This window comes from Lactuca virosa, chromosome 5 (genome assembly GCF_052849685.1).
Source record: "Lactuca virosa cultivar CGN04683 chromosome 5, Lactuca_virosa_CGN04683_v6, whole genome shotgun sequence".
Lineage (NCBI taxonomy): Eukaryota > Viridiplantae > Streptophyta > Magnoliopsida > Asterales > Asteraceae > Lactuca > Lactuca virosa.
The window spans coordinates 416450874-416467838 of NC_136430.1; positions in this window are offsets into that span (position 1 = coordinate 416450874).

Consider the following 16965-nt stretch of genomic DNA (forward strand, 5'->3'; position numbering starts at 1 on the left):
ACTCCGTAGCACCACTACTCTTGAAATCTTTGAACGAGGGACGTTTCACCTCCCCTTTTGAAGATTCTCCAGTGGCTTTCTCTTTGCCTTTATCATTATCCTTCTTGTGTTCTTAAAGAGTCTGTCGAATAATACCAGTAAGTTTACCCAAGATTCGCTCCTCTCGAGGGGATACTGGAGTATTTACTTCACCAGGTTTAGGATCTCCACCCACTTCTGGTGTATTGCTACCTTCCTGTTCAACCATTCTTCTGAAAATTTGGAGCAAAATAGTATTTAGAATATTAGGATTTATTATTACCTAATACTTTACTTAAATCTTTCCTATGGTTTGTATCCATATATTCCTAATGAATCCATTCATATATTGAACTTCCAACGGTTTAAGTCTAAATACCAATCCGTGATATTTAGTTCACTTAAACTATTGCTCTGATACCATGATTGAAAGAACCTAACTTTCTAAACTTTCATATTTCTGAAAACATTGTTACTCCAAAACATGCTACATGCATATTCATAAAACAATATTTTACATTGATAATTTATTTACATAGACTGGATAAAAACTGACTATTAAGATTTTTACAAAGTTTTATATATTACATATTTTTCCCAGGAATACATTACAAAAGTTATAATATTATCTATTCTACATCTTCTACCAGTATAAAACTATACTGGATTCTTATCACCTGTAATAATTAAACATTGAGAGAGATAAGCGGGTGACTCTTAGTGAGTTCAATAACAGTTACAATATAACATTATGCCATATACATATCAATATGACAGAAGAAAAGAGGGACAAGGAACAAGAAAGACAAATGAGTATCATATGACATGCTTTCTATATCAACGAATAATCAGATTCAAAGATTTGTAATCAATGAGACATAACAATTTCAATACTTGATATACATCAATAAGACTTCAGCCCAAGTGACGCAGAAAATATAATTTCAGAATATCAATTTGCTAGAATACACAGGCTTTCAACCCTGTCTTTGTATTCTGCTAATACCAAAGTGATGCTTATGTCATACACTTCATGGCTAAAGGCTACATACCAGTACCCAAGTGATGCTTATGTCATACACTTCGTGGTCAAAGGTATAGCTCACTATCAAAATAACATGGGAAAGCACATTGAACATATAACACATAACATAAAATTGTCTCTATATTGAACTCACCGTGAAATAACCGAGGATTAAATGATAATTTTGGCAGCACTACGGCTCTAAATATGACTTTCTGTGACGAAACCGGGAATTTTAGTTGAAAACCGGCCTTACACGGGCAGAGTTTCGGCTTGTAAATATAATTTTCTCAGGAACTTCGGAGCGTCGGGGATTGCTTCGGGTGTCGGGAATGATATCGGGGCTTCGGGGGGGGGGGGGGGTCAAAAGTAGGTTAAAAGGATGAAAGGGGTGAAAGATATAAGAAAATGTAATATAAATTCGGAGACCCTAGGTTTCTATTTATAGGGGACCGAAGCTGCTGACTACGCTAAGTGTAAGTCCTCGGTACGTTGGGCGTACTGCGAGGCGGCTTAGTACGCGAAGCGTACCCCTCGTACGCGGGGCGTACCTGCGAGGTGTCATCTGATCGGAACCCGGGCTCAGACGTGGCGATCCAACTTGATACGTTTGCTTCGTGCGAAGAGAGAAGGACGTGGCTGACTTCTGACCCTGCATGTGCGAAGTACGTTGGGCGTACCCTTCGGATAATCCTTGGATTTTTGATTTATTTTTATTTAAAAACTTCAAAAATCCATATCTTTTACATACGAGCTCCGTTTTTGACGTTGTTTATATTCACACGTAGGTGAAGTTATGTTCTACAACTTTCGTTTAGACTCCGTCGGCTAATTTTGACTTCATTTTTAATATTATATTTTTAACGGGCCGGGACAGGAAAAGTCCGTTAAAAATTCATAACTTCTTCATCTAACGTTCGTTTTCGTCTGTCTTTTTACCGTTGTACTACTATTGACGAGACCTTCGATTCTCGTTTAGGTTGCGTCGGCTAAAAATCACTCGATCTTTATTTCGAGTTTTTAGCTGTCTACTGTTATTCCGAAACTTAGAAAATTCATAACTTCCTCATATGAAGTCAGATTTGGACGTTCTTTTTATGAAAACTCTCGGTTTAACGAATACTACGACTCGTTTAGATCATTAAAGCTAAAAAGTAGTTTATCGAAAACTCACTTTTTACGTCATACAGCGTCGTGCCGGTTCTGTCGCGAAACTTCAAATAGTCATAACTTCTTCGTTATAACTCGGATTTCGATAAGGTTTTCGCCTAAATGTCTCTAACGAGATTCTTTAAAGCTTTCAATAATAAAATTTTACTTATTTCAAATTTTATATTTTCGTTAAATTTCAATATTTGACATTAGATTGGAATCTCATAAGACTTCCAATATTTTCCGAGTGATTCTAAACATAGTTTTACTTCAATTCAAGTAAAAACTATATGTTAGAACTCAATACACAAATTCATATAATATTTCATAATATTATTCAATATAAAACACGATAACTAAACGTGTATGTTACAGCAGCCGATTACCACATGATGATGTCGATTACATCTGTGGTGTCGATCCAAGGAGGAAGACGAGGCAGGTAAAACCTCTTAGTTCTCTTTTTCTTTCTTACTTTCCTTCTATCTTCCTTCTTCTCGATTTTTTCTCTAACCGAGAACCACATTGGCCAGTGATTGCATAAATATTGAAAATTTTCCATCTGGTGTTGAAGATCAAAACAATTAGTGACTCAAAACTGGCGATTGAATCATCTTTGACTCGAGAAATTGGGGAAAAGAAGAAACCCCTATCGAACTTCCCTTCACCCGAATCATCTTTGATCCAGGTTAGCAATTCCCGTTGATTCAGTTTCTTTGTTTCTTTTTCCATGATCAAATCATTTGAAGCTCTGAATTTCTAAATGGGTTTGAACCCCGTATTGTTGAATTATAAAAAAAATCCATTAGAGAAGAGATTTATAGCATTAAATTGGTGTCACAAACGTTCTTGTTGGTGTGTTCTATGATGTTGTGAGAACTGTAGCTACTTCAAGATGGAGGAGGATCATGAACATGTCAAGGATGCACTACCCCTAATATTACCGGCTAATGCAATATTGGATTCTAAACTACAATTTGGTTTTGTTTTCACAGAAGTTGATGCTTGAAGAACGGACCACAAAATTGAAAGTGATTCTAAGCAACATTATTCTTTTAGAATGTATTAGTGTCTTTGTTAGATTTTGATGTTTTCTTTCCCGATTTGAAAGTTTTTTAGTTTTATTCTTTAACAATAAATGTAATTCTTAGCAATTGTTACTCGTATTCTATAAGAATTAATGTAATTTTTGTTTTTATTCTTCAATTGATGGTTCAATAATTTGTTATTCTACAAGAAGTTTTTAAAATCATGATCAAGAAATAGGTTCAAGAATATTTTTATTATTTAATGGTTCAAGAATATTTTTATTATTTATGGTTCAAGAATATTTTTATTTTTGAATATATTCATAAACATATTCTGTCAGAATGTCCGAATTAACAGAATTATAATTCATAAAATCGGATTTTTAAAATTAACAGAATCTATGATCCCTTAAAATATGCAATTTTCCTTTATTAAATCTATATTAATTGACTAAAATACCCTTCTAATTAAATTAGATGATATTTTTCAATTATATTTAATTCAATAATATGTATTAATCACTTTCTTAAAATAAGTAAAATGATTGGCCCACAATCATTCCTACATCCACACAATAATTAGTTAGAATAGAATAACTTAGGCATATATATATATATATATATATATATATATATATATATATATATATATATATATATATATATATATATCAATTTTATATTTATAATTAACATATATAAAAAAAATTCAAATTTTATGAACCGATCATTGAGGTATACACAATGGCGAATCCAGAATCTAAACTAATAGGGTCCAACTTAAATACTATAAAAAAGTAACAAAAAAAAAAGAATCGGAATTCTTTAGCTATGATTCAAACTATAAATATAGTTATGACTTATAACTACATATATTTTCAAACAAATAGTGTTTTTGAAAAAATGAAAAAAAAATCAAAAGATGAAAGCAATTTTAATTATTTTATTTGTTACATATATCCAAGTATTTATAGCTAGTGAACTACAAAACTGCTACAATACCTCTACTTTCTACACTAGACTAAACCAAATACAAGCATCAATAGACAAAATCACAAAATCACAAAATGATATGTGATACGGTGATACCTCAAAGATAAGAGTGGTCATAGGAGAAAAGAGAGAAGCATGCGCCCGGGTTGTCCATCAGTAGGATGGACAGAGAATCGGCAGAACTGTTGAACCAACCGACGACATCAAAGAATCTGCGAAGATGTATAGTGATCCTAATTATGATGACATGTGCGGAATAGTAAAGATTAAGTGAATCATGCAAACATCAAGAACACAAGGAGTAAATAAAATCATTTAAGCTCCATTAGAATAGTAAGAGTACAAGTGAGTTTTGTTCTTTCTCTCACTAAACTAACACTCACAAATGGGTCTTACATAATGGGAGTCACTCACTTCCTAATTATAGGAAATACTCAACCCATTTACACATACAAGAAGGTAAGCCACATCCAAGGAGAAATTTGCACCCTAACATTCTCCTCCTCAAAGTTAGGATTGGATATCTCGGCTTCAGTTTCCAAACGAGCTCCACGATCAAGACCAACTCCCCATCAAAGTAACACCGGTCTTCAAATCCGCAAATGAATACCCGAGAAGCTTCAAATACCATTTCTACATTCTCCCCATTTTTATAATCAATAAGTGATTATAAAACCCACAAAGGATGAAAAGCTCTCGAGGAATAAACTTGACGAATCTCCCCGTCGATGTATGCCAAAAATGAAACTGTGAAAATCTTGCACGAAAAACAATCACGAAAAGTCAAGAAAATTTTCCAAATTTTGTGAAAATTTTCGACTTTTGGGTGAAAGTTGCAAGAAATTCGAAAAACTGGGTATAACTTGTCAATTTCGTAATTCTGCTGGGACCCATTGCGGCAAAACAACTTCCAATGTGAAACTTTACCCCAAATACGAAACTGGGCATAAAGTGTCAATTCGCAAAAGCTTCAGGGACCATATATGAAAATCTCCATATTTCTCATAATTTTAGCCCAATGTCGGAACTGGGTAAATTCTGCCATTTTGCATAAACTGTAGGGATTCGAATAAAAAATTCTCATTCTTCACAGATTTTGTACCCATTTCGAAAGTAGGTGAAAACTGACATTTCGTTGAAAGTTTAGGGATTCAAATGGACACACTCGCTTTCTTCTTCACTTCGCTATCAGCGAATACCTCAAGTGTGTTCGACATTGAGATATCGACCCATAGCAAAATTGTGTTCGACATCAAACTCGATTAACCCATAGCGAAGCCTTCAAATCGATTTCCACAAAACAAATGTAATTCGACATCCAAACCCAATCGACGATCTTCTCATGTCGAACTCGATACCCACTCGACTATCACAAGTCGATATAACCGGGTGCATAGCGAACAACTTCAACATACATATCGAAACTTATTTCGATTTCAAAACTGATTAACCAAAGTGAAGACTTGTTCGATATCAAAACCCAAATAGCGATCTTGTATAATAAAACTTCCAAGTGCACATCGAACGACCAATCATATAAATTTGATGTAACACTTGGTTCAGGTACTATTCAATTTTCAGCATTTTAGGGTTTTGACTGGAACTCGACGAATTGGGGAGCTCCAACTCGTCGTGTAGGAATTTATTTGGACGCGCTGATTAAGCACTCAACTCGACGAGTCGGGGAATCTCAACTCGACGAGTTGGTGTTGGGGATGAAAACCTAATTTTCAGGGCATTGTACCCTATTTAAAGGACTTAACCTCTAGGGTTGGCCTTCTTACCAGCCTCCTTGCCCAGAGAAAACCCTAGAATCACCTCCCCCTCTAGTTCATTGAGATTTGTGAGTATTGAGTGATTGTTTGAGATCTTTGAAGGAGGTTTTGAAGAGAGAAGTGTCAAGCTTGGAGGAGTGAACTTGGATCCAGAAACTCTACATCAAGGGTTACATCTTTGAGGTATAAGGTCATAACCTTGACATGTAGCTTATTAGATCTCATATTTTGAAGTTTAAGCATGATTTTGGGATCTTGGGTTGAGTTGTCCAAAAGAAATACATTCCAGGGGTTGTCAAGCTAGATCTGACCCCTCCATGGTATCTTGAGACTTAAAGTTGCGAACTTTAATGGCCTCCATGTCCCATTCATGCAATATGTTCATTAGAAGTCCTAATATGGACCCTATAGAGTGTTATAAGTATGCATGGATGTAGAGATAGAAACTTTACGCGATTTGTCCACCTTTGGATATCATATCTGTGTTTTGGGATGTTGAAATGAGAGTTTAAGGGCTTAATGGGTCAAGACCTTCCTTAAAGGAACTAGAATTAGGGTTTAGAGCTTATTAGATGATCCTTGGGGGTAAAGTTGGAAACTTTATCCTTCTAGGCATCTCTATGGATAGGGATCTGAAGTTTGGAACCTTTGGATTCGAGAAAAAGGGCTTAATGCATTTAGTGGGTTGACAGACTGGAGAACTCGACGAGTTCACAAGGGAACTCAGCGAGTTCACAAGGGAACTCGGCGAGTTCACAAGGGAACTCGGCAAGTTGGGTTGGGGTTACCCCGATTCTGTTGGAACACACAGGAACTCGACAAGTTATAGGAAAACTCGACGAGTTGGATCGCAACATGGCGGTTCTGGATTTAGGATGGACTCGACGAGTTACAAGGATAACTCGACGAGTTAGGTCAACTCGGAGCGTTGACTTTGATCTTGACTTTGACCTTGACCAGGGTTGACTTTTAAGGCGTTTGAAGGGTTGAGTTGTATCTAAGGAATTGTTGATGATTAGGGAGGTGGCAGAGCTGATACTTAGAGTTTGGACCTACTCAGCTACAGTTCGTATTTGAGGTGAGTCTCCTCACCATACCAATGGGTCGAAGACACCAAGGCCGGCCCATTCATCTAGTTGTGATGATTATTGTTGATGTGCTATCGATACATTATGTATTTATGTGAAGACCATGCGGGGGTTCCCATGGCAATTAGTTATATGTAATATGTTAGTTGATTGTGTGGTATGTGGTATGCTAGCTGTCTTTGTGATACTTGCATGGAAGACCCCGGGGGGTTCCCGAGGCAGTTGGATTTAAGACCATGTAGGGGGTTCCCATGGCATTCCAGGCTAAGTCCATGTAGGGGTTGATGGGTTTTGAGCATTCTAACACTTCCTAAGTGTACATGCAACCCTAATAACCTTGGATCTATGTTTGTCTAATAATCATGCAAAGTTGAATTCCAAGGTTATATTCCTATCTAGCATACATGGGGAACATTTTTAACTTGAATGAAAGATAGAATAACTTACCTTGTTGTTGATTATGATCCTTGAAACCTTGTGAGCCTAGCACCCCAAGTGTGATGCCTCAAATGCTTCACACAACACCAAATACAAAGGAGTAAACTTTGAGAGAATCTTACACTTGCAAAATCGGCTCTAGCCCTCTTGTTTCTAATGTGTGTCCGATTTTGGTGGAGAATGGGTTTCTTATATAGTGTTGACACATCTAGGGTTACACCATGTAAACCCTAATGTGTCATGACTCTTCATTTCCATGACCCATGGGTTTGTAACTCCCATGGAGCATCCTATGGGTGGAACCCAACTTGATAATCCATGGAGCCTCTTAGCCCACTATATAAGATATGGAAGATTTACATAATCTACCCATATATTTAATTAGTTATCTTTTGATCACTTAATTAATTCTAAATTAATTCTTAATCAAACTAATTAAATAATATTATTAATATATTAGAACTTATAATATATTAATAAACCATAAGTGTTATTTCTCTCATTTTAGTTTATCCAATTGCATGGTGCCATGCAACCCAAATGGACCATGCCGGGTCGGGTCAAGTACATACCAGAAATAGTTATGGACTTAGACACCTTATCCAACAGTCTCCCACTTGGATAAGTCTAATAACTATAACTGCAATACTTCAGGAATCGATCCGCAATCGTAGCTCTTTCAAGGTCTCTCGGAACTGAGAAGATGATGATACGCCATTTAAGATAAGTGATCATATAATCCTCTGTTCTAGATATCAGCCGGACAAATACATGGAACAATGTCTTACTTATTGTCCAGCAGTTTGTTTCCCGATTTCCGATTTGTTTGACAAAGAACTTAATTGAACACATCAACTTAGTTCTGACCGGGCCCGGTACATAGGTCAAAACAAAATCATCGAGGGGCCCAGATATCAGCTTCTAATCCAAGAAGGAACAGATAAACTTCGAATCATATGTTTGTTCTACCACTCATTGAATTATACACAAAAGCACGTTTTATAACATCGAGTTACCAATGCGTTAACGTACAATCAATGCATAACCAACTCATAAGTAACAAATCATATCTCTAGGTTTGAAGACTTATATGATATTACCGTCTCACGATCACTCGAGATAAATTCCATGAAGTGATTCCAGTGAGCGTGGGTTGAGTCCAATGCTCAGAACTTATGAGCACTCATGAGTGTTGTAGCCATGTCCAACAACTTAGACCTCTGCAACCAATCATGACAGTCTTGATTCATACCTACTTCCGACATATGACCGACTGTGGAGGTTCGAATAATATGATATACCAAACATAATTATTCTGGAAGTCAAAACATGCAAAAGAAATATAGTAAACGATCGACAAGAGATATCAACACTTTACTCATAAATAAAACACCTTTTATTCATCATCTAATGTCAATTACACTTTACAAATTTCAAGGTTATCTAACTACTAAATCTAATATCATCCTTCAGCCCTATGCTCTGAGCATGCTGGAGATGCTTAACCCGAGTCAGTCCCTTCGTGAGGGGATCTGCTGGATTCTCATCCGATGATACCCTCTTTGCCACGAGGAGTCCTTCTTCTATTCGATGTCTGATGAAATGGTATTTTCTGTCGATGTGTCTGGATCTCCCGTGATCCCTTGGTTCCTTGGCTAAGGCAACTGCACTTTCACTATCACAGAAAATTTCCATTGGCTCTTTAATAGCTGGTACAACTCCAAGGTCTCCAATGAAGTTCTTCAGCCATATCGCCTCCTTTGCTGCCTCGCTAGCTGCTATATACTCTGATTCGCAAGTTGAATCAACCACTGTCTCTTGCTTGGAACTCTTTCAAGAAATTGCTCCTCCATTTAAGGTAAAGACCCAGCCTGACTGAGAGCGGAAATTATCCCTATCAGTCTGAAAGCTAGCATCACTATACCCTACAACTCTCAAGTCTTCACTCCCACCGAGGGTAAGGACCCAGTCCTTAGTCCTCCGTAGGTACTTGAGGATATTCTTTACTGCAGTCCAGTGTGCCTTGCTAGGGTTCCCCTGATACCTGCTAACCATGCTCAAAGCAAAGGCTACATCAGGTCGAGTACACGTCATAGCATACATGATCGATCCTACAGCCGAAGCATAAGGTATTCGACTCATTTCTGCTATCTCAGCCTCAGTACTAGGGCTTTGTGTCTTACTCAATCTGGCATTACTCTGGATGGGTAACTCTCCTTTCTTGGAGTCCTGCATGCCGAATCTCTTCAACACCGTATCCAAGTAAGTACTCTGACTAAGTCCAATTAGTCTTTTACTCCGGTCTCTCAAGATCCTTATCCCTAGAATATAGGCAGCTTCTCCTAGGTCCTTCATAGAGAAACACTTCCCAAGCCAGGACTTAACTTCCTGCAGAGTTGGGATGTCATTTCCTATGAGTAGTATGTCATCCACATACAATACCAAAAAGCTAACTATACTCCCACTAGCCTTGACATATACACAAGATTCATCTTCACTCCTAGAAAAGCCAAATTCTTTGACTTTCTCATCAAAGCAAAGATTCCATCTACGAGGTGCTTGCTTTAACCCATAAATGGATTTCTCAAGCTTACACACTCTATTAGGGTACTCTGTGTTGACAAAACCCTCTGGCTGACTCATGTAAACATCCTCAGCCAACTTTCCATTAAGGAAAGCGGTTTTGACATCCATTTGCCATATTTCATAGTCATGAAATGCAGCTATGGCTAACAGAACCCTAATAGACTTAATTTTGGCCACTGGAGAAAAGGTCTCATCATAATCAACTCCCGGAGTTTGTGAGAAACCCTTTGCAACCAGTCGTGCCTTATAAGTGTGTACATTACCATCCATGTCGGTCTTCTTCTTGAAGATCCATTTGCACCCTACAGTTTTACGACCTGGTACATTCTCAACCAAGTTCCAAACTTGATTGTCATACATGGACTGTATCTCGCTGTCCATTGCCTCTTTCCACTTGGCTGACTCAGGGCCTGCCATGGCTTCCGCGTAACTGTTAGGTTAATCCAGACCTATTAGTGTCTCATCACTGATAAGTGTATCACCTTCCGCAGTAATATGGAATCCATAGTAATGCTCAGGTGCATTCCTAACCCTTATGGAACGCCTCAGAGGTACAGACTTGTCAATTGGCTCAACAGAAGTTTCCTCCTCAAGTTGAGTGCTAGGGTTTGAAGTTCCTTCACCACTTAACTCTTGAATTTCTTCAAGGTCAACTTGCCTCCCACTGTCTCCTTAGCTTATGAACTCTCTCTCTCTCGAAAGAAATCCCTCCTAGCTACAAAGACCACATTCTCACTAGGTCTGTAGAAGAGGTAACCAAAGGATTTCTGTGGGTAGCCGATGAAAATACACCTCTCACTTCGAGGTTCGAGCTTATCATGAGTCTCGCGTCTCACGAAAGCCTCACAACCCCAAATCTTAATGTGGTCTAGTTTGGGTACTTTACCAGTCCACATCTCATGAGGAGTTTTGGCAACTTTCTTTGTGGGAACTAGATTAAGGATATGGGCGGCAGTCTCTAAGGCATACCCCCAAAATGAGATTGGTAGTGAAGCTCGACTCATCATGGAACGAACCATATCCAACAAGGTTCGATTACGCCTCTCAGCTACACCATTCAACTGCGGTGTCATGGGAGGTGTCAATTGTGAGACAATCCCACATTCCCTAAGATAGTCGAGGAACTCTGAACTAAGATACTCACCACCTTGATCGGATCGAAGCATCTTAATGTTCCTGCCCAATTGATTCTCGACTTCCTGTTTAAACTCTTTAAACCTCTCAAAAGTCTCTGACTTATGCTTGATTAAGTAGACATATCCATATCTACTGTAATCATCAGTAAAAGTCAAATAATAACGATTAGCATCCCTTGTGGCATGTTTGAAGGGCCCACACACATCCGTGTGTATAAGATCCAACAAACCTTCACCCCTCTCACAAGAACCTGTGAAGGGTGACTTTGTCATTTTTCCAAGTAAGCATGATTCGCAACTATCATCTGACTTTAGGTCAAATGACTCCAATACTCCATCCTTTTGGAGTTGGCCTATGCGTTTCTTGCTTATATGTCCAAGACGACAATGCCATAATGATGCTTTATCCAAGTTATTATCATTAACAGAATCAATACACAATACATTATTTCCTAAGTTATCAACCACAGATACAGTTTCATACACACCATCACAAGGTAATGCTTTAAAATAAAGAACATTATTAAAGAAAGCATTGATCGAACCAACTTCATTATCAAATGAAAAGGTGAAACCTTGTTTATACAATGCATGAAAGGAAATAATATTTCTTGCCATTTCTGGCGAATAACAACATTTATTCAAATCTAAACTAAACCCACTACTTAGCGATAAAATATAAACTCCAATCTTGGTGACAGGTAAAGCTTTCCTATTCCCCATGATTAAGTTTATTCTTCCATGCTCCACATTCTCACTTCTTCTTAGTCCCTGCAAATCAGAACATATATGAATACCACAACCGGTATCAAGGACCCAAGAGTTAGAATGGGGTGAGTTATTAGATAAGATAGTGTAAATACCTGCATGTTTGGGTTTAACTTTCCCATCCTTCACATCTTGCTGGTACTTTGGGCAGTTCCGCTTCCAATGTGACTTTTCATGGCAATAGAAGCATTCAGCCTCTTTAGGGTCAGAAGAAGGAGTGACAAAACCTTTCTTGGTTCCACTTGAAGAAGAGCCATCAAGGGTCCTAGCCTTGGTACCCTTCGAAGAGCTCTTCCTCTTCTTCCCTCTACCTTTCCCGATTGCCAAAACCGGGGCAGAGTTTGGAGTAGGAGTGTTAACAACCGACTTACCCTTAAGACCTGTTTCTGCGGTCTTGAGGAGTCCCTGAAGTTTGCTGAGTGTGACCTCTTCCTTATTCATGTGATATGTCATGCGGAATTGATCATAGCACGATGGTAAGGAGTGCAAAATGATATCTATTGCAAGCTCCTCAGGGAAGTTCACATTAAGCTTCAGCAACCGATCCACATACCTTTGCATTTTCTGCATGTGGCTCGTGACGGATTCTCCGTCCTTCATCATGGTTGTTATGATAGAGCATATGATTTCATACCTCTCTTGTCGTGCACTTTGATGGTATCTTTCCATCAGATCTTGGTGCATTTCAAAAGGGTAGAAGTCCTCATAGGACTTTTGGAGTTCCGCTGTCATGGTGGCCAACATGATGCATGCCACTTTTGTAGCATCCCTTTCATGTGCCCGGAAGTCAGCGATCTCCTGGGGAGTTGTAGTGGTCTCATCAATCTCCTTAAACTCCTTGTCAAGGACATATTCTTTGTCCTCGTAGCGGGTAATCATCCTGATGTTTCTGATCCATTCATTGAAGTTGGATCCATCAAAAGTGACTTTCCCACACAAGTTCATAAGGGTAAAGGAGCCATTAGGATTAGAGCCAGAAGCAGCATTGTTTGAAGACATCTGAAAGAAGAGAACAAGATTAGTTTAGATATTAAGAGAGTCCCTAATAAAACACCCAAATGTAATATTAAGGCTAGGATCCAATCACAATATATTATAACTTAGAAGAGGTATGCCGTAATCCAAGCTATAACATATTTGAAAGGTAGGTGAATGACGATTCACCAATTTCCACCATGAAAAACGAAATATAAATATTAGGTTTTTAATTGGTTCTTAGAAATTCCTAGATTCTTTTGAGATTCAATGAACTTTTCAAAGGCATGTTTCAATCTCGAGTGTGCCCTCCAAGTTTTGTGACTGGGATACCGAGGATCACAAAACGAGGTGTGAAGTAACCATGCAGATCACTTGGTGCACTCAATGTTTATTACTCAATCGATGTGCCGGTTAACCACACGAGCTCCACCGACCTATAATAAACTTTAAGTCACCCTTTACCTACCTTGTTAAGTCCAAGTTAGTGTGCCGGTTAACCACACGAGCTCCACTAACGACTTAAACAAAGTGTAAAGTGTAATTTCATGGATTAGCACCTTATTCACATTTTCCTAAAGTAACTAAGATTGAGAATTTAATAAAAGCATTTAGTTACTTTATAATATTCATCATACTTTTAATGAGAATTTATAAGTCCTTGTCCTACCCGTTCGGCTAACGACCCTCCACCGATCAAGGAAGCGGTGGGTGAGAGTGGACACCCATTAAGTTGCCATTTTATAGGCAACAACCTTATACCCCCCTTATAGACCGGCTTCGTGAATGAGGCGTACTAGCAGTAAGACGACTTGATGTTATACATATATATATTAGTAACTTATAATATTATAAAGTATAAGGGTTGAATTTTAACTTTTAAAATTCTAAGGGTTGGAACTAAAGTTTTAATCAAGACTTTACATGTTCCAAAACTTGAGGGCAAGTTTTGTAAACTTCCAAAACTTTTAATTTCTTATAACTTATGAATTAATTGAGTAATAAAAATGAAGACTCTTCATTTTTATAACTCTTGTGTTCTTTTAATGGCTTTAAAAAAAGTGAGACTTTTGGTTTTCCATAACTTGAGGACAAGTTATGGACTCCATTAAAACACATTATGATCATGAATTAAACTACCATGAAGGTTACAAACAATTCCTATGATCATCTAATCTTCATAAGTTCAAGAACATGAATATGAACACTTTCAAGAATCAAAAATTACACTTAAAAAAAAAACTTGTAATTTAACGATTTTTTTTTCCAAGCTGTTTGCACACAAAAAAAAACAACAAACAAACCTAGGCTCTGATACCACTGATGGGTTTTGAGCATTCTAACACTTCCTAAGTGTACATGCAACCCTAATAACCTTGGATCTATGTTTGTCTAATAATCATGCAAAGTTGAATTCCAAGGTTATATTCCTATCTAGCATACATGGGGAACATTTTTAACTTGAATGAAAGATAGAATAACTTACCTTGTTGTTGATTATGATCCTTGAAACCTTGTGAGCCTAGCACCCCAAGTGTGACGCCTCAAATGCTTCACACAACACCAAATACAAAGGAGTAAACTTTGAGAGAATCTTACACTTGCAAAATCGGCTCTAGCCCTCTTGTTTCTTATGTGTGTCCGATTTTGGTGGAGAATGGGTTTCTTATATAGTGTTGACACATCTAGGGTTACACCATGTAAACCCTAATGTGTCATGACTCTTCATTTCCATGACCCATGGGTTTGTAACTCCCATGGAGCATCCTATGGGTGGAACCCAACTTGATAATCCATGGAGCCTCTTAGCCCACTATATAAGATATGGAAGATTTACATAATCTACCCATATATTTAATTAGTTATCTTTTGATCACTTAATTAATTCTAAATTAATTCTTGATCAAACTAATTAAATAATATTATTAATATATTAGAACTTATAATATATTAATAAACCATAAGTGTTATTTCTCTCATTTTAGTTTATCCAATTGCATGGTGCCATGCAACCCAAATGGACCATGCCGGGTCGGGTCAAGTACATACCAGAAATAGTTATGGACTTAGACACCTTATCCAACAGGGGTTCCCATGGCAGTTGGTTAAAACCATGTGGGGGGGGGTCCCATGGCAGTTGGTTAAGACCATGTGGAGGTTCCCATGGCAGTTACTTAAGACCATGTGGGGGTTCCCATGGCAGTGGGCTAAGACCATGAGGGGGTTTCTATGTGTAACATCCCGTTTTGGATCGTCCGTGATTAGGGTTCGTGGGCTGCAAACCGGGCATGAGGAAGTCTCGGGGTTGTGACGAGTTGCCAGAAGCGTAGGGCATCTCGTCACCTTTCCGTGGGTATAAGGTTCATGGGAATCGAGGTTATATCGAGGAAGCGATGGAAGTTTAAAGTTGTGGCAGGATAAGTCCCTTATTTGAGAAAGGTGGCAGCTGAGTACGCTGGGCGTACATATGTGTACGCTTAGCGTACTCATGTGCGTGATTTTTAAGCGGAGCCACCTAGTACGTTGTACGTACCAAAGGGTACGCTGGGTGTACTAGGCACAGAGTGGAAACCCTAACTTTGGATGTGTCAATATATAAATAATGAGATGGCCTCATTCCTGGCCACCATCCTCAGTCAATAAACCCTCTAAAACCCTAATCCTTCGTTCATGGAGCTTGTGAGTGCATTTGAGAGCCTTAAGTGATTTTGGTGTGTTCTTGGAGTAAAGAATGAGCTTTGGAGAAGAAGGAGTGAGAAGTACAGGCCTTGGAGCATCATATTAGAGTATTTTAGGGTTTTTGTCCCAAAAGGTGGAGACTTTATGAGATATTGAGCTCCAGAGACTATGATCAACCCCCTTTGAGTGTGATTAGTAGTGTAATGTCACAAAAATCCAATCTTGGTCGTTGGAATCAAGCCATGCATGAGTTATGAGGTTTTTGAGATAAGGGAGTGAGTGTTTTAGGTGTTTGTGAGCATTTCAGTTATGCAAAGGCTTAAAGTCACTGACTTTATGGAGTAAGTTCCATTAGGGAGTCCAGATCTGGGATTTGAGGTAATGTCTTAATTGATTAAGACCAAGTGAGTATAAAGAGTGAATCTGGGGAGTATGTTGAGCGTAATTCCTGTATGCCCCGCCTACTGCCCCAGTGACCCCGATGGCCAAATCTAAATTGGAAGTACGCTGAGCGTACCAAGGGAGGTACGACCCGCGTAACCTCACTGAGGACTTTTAGGCTAAGTCTCATTTTGGGCCTTGAGTGTTGGGCCTGGAGTTTGGGCTTGTTGCAATAGAGTTTTGGACCAGAGGAATACATATATGTGCTTTGGGCCCTTGAGTTGGGCTTGCCTTTCAGATTTGAGAATTGGGCCTCGGGGAGAGCCTATTTATTATTGGGCCTTGGTGGGCCCAATGAGTTTTAGGTCATTGATGGGCTGGTTAGTGGACTACCTTTAGACCTAATGAGTGAGAGTTTGGACTTAGTTCCTAATTAGGATAATTGTGGGTTTGGAACAGAGTTAGTGGCCGGTGCGTAGCAACAGCGTTTATAGGGGTTGTTCATCATCCGAGGTGAGTCTTCTCACTATACTTACCATGAGTGGTATCTTTGTGTGAATGATATGTCTTATGTGCTTATCTGTGTATTGCGATATTCTACATTATGTCTTTCTGATTTATGTTGAGTATTATTATTATGAGCTTATTGAGTTAGGGCCGGAGGGTCCACCCGAGTTGTGGGACCAGAGGGTCTCCACTGAGACACATTGACCGGAGGGTCGTATTGAGCTAGCCTCGAGTGGATAATGTAATGTGTGTGGTATTTTGAGGAACTCACTAAGCTTCATTCTTACCGTGTTATGTGTTATGTGTTTTAGGTTTTTCTCAGGATTGTGGGAAGGCACCGGCTCGATTGTACACACCAGAGAAAGAGTTATGCTTTGAGGATCCTGGATTATTAATCAAACAATTATGGAGATGCAT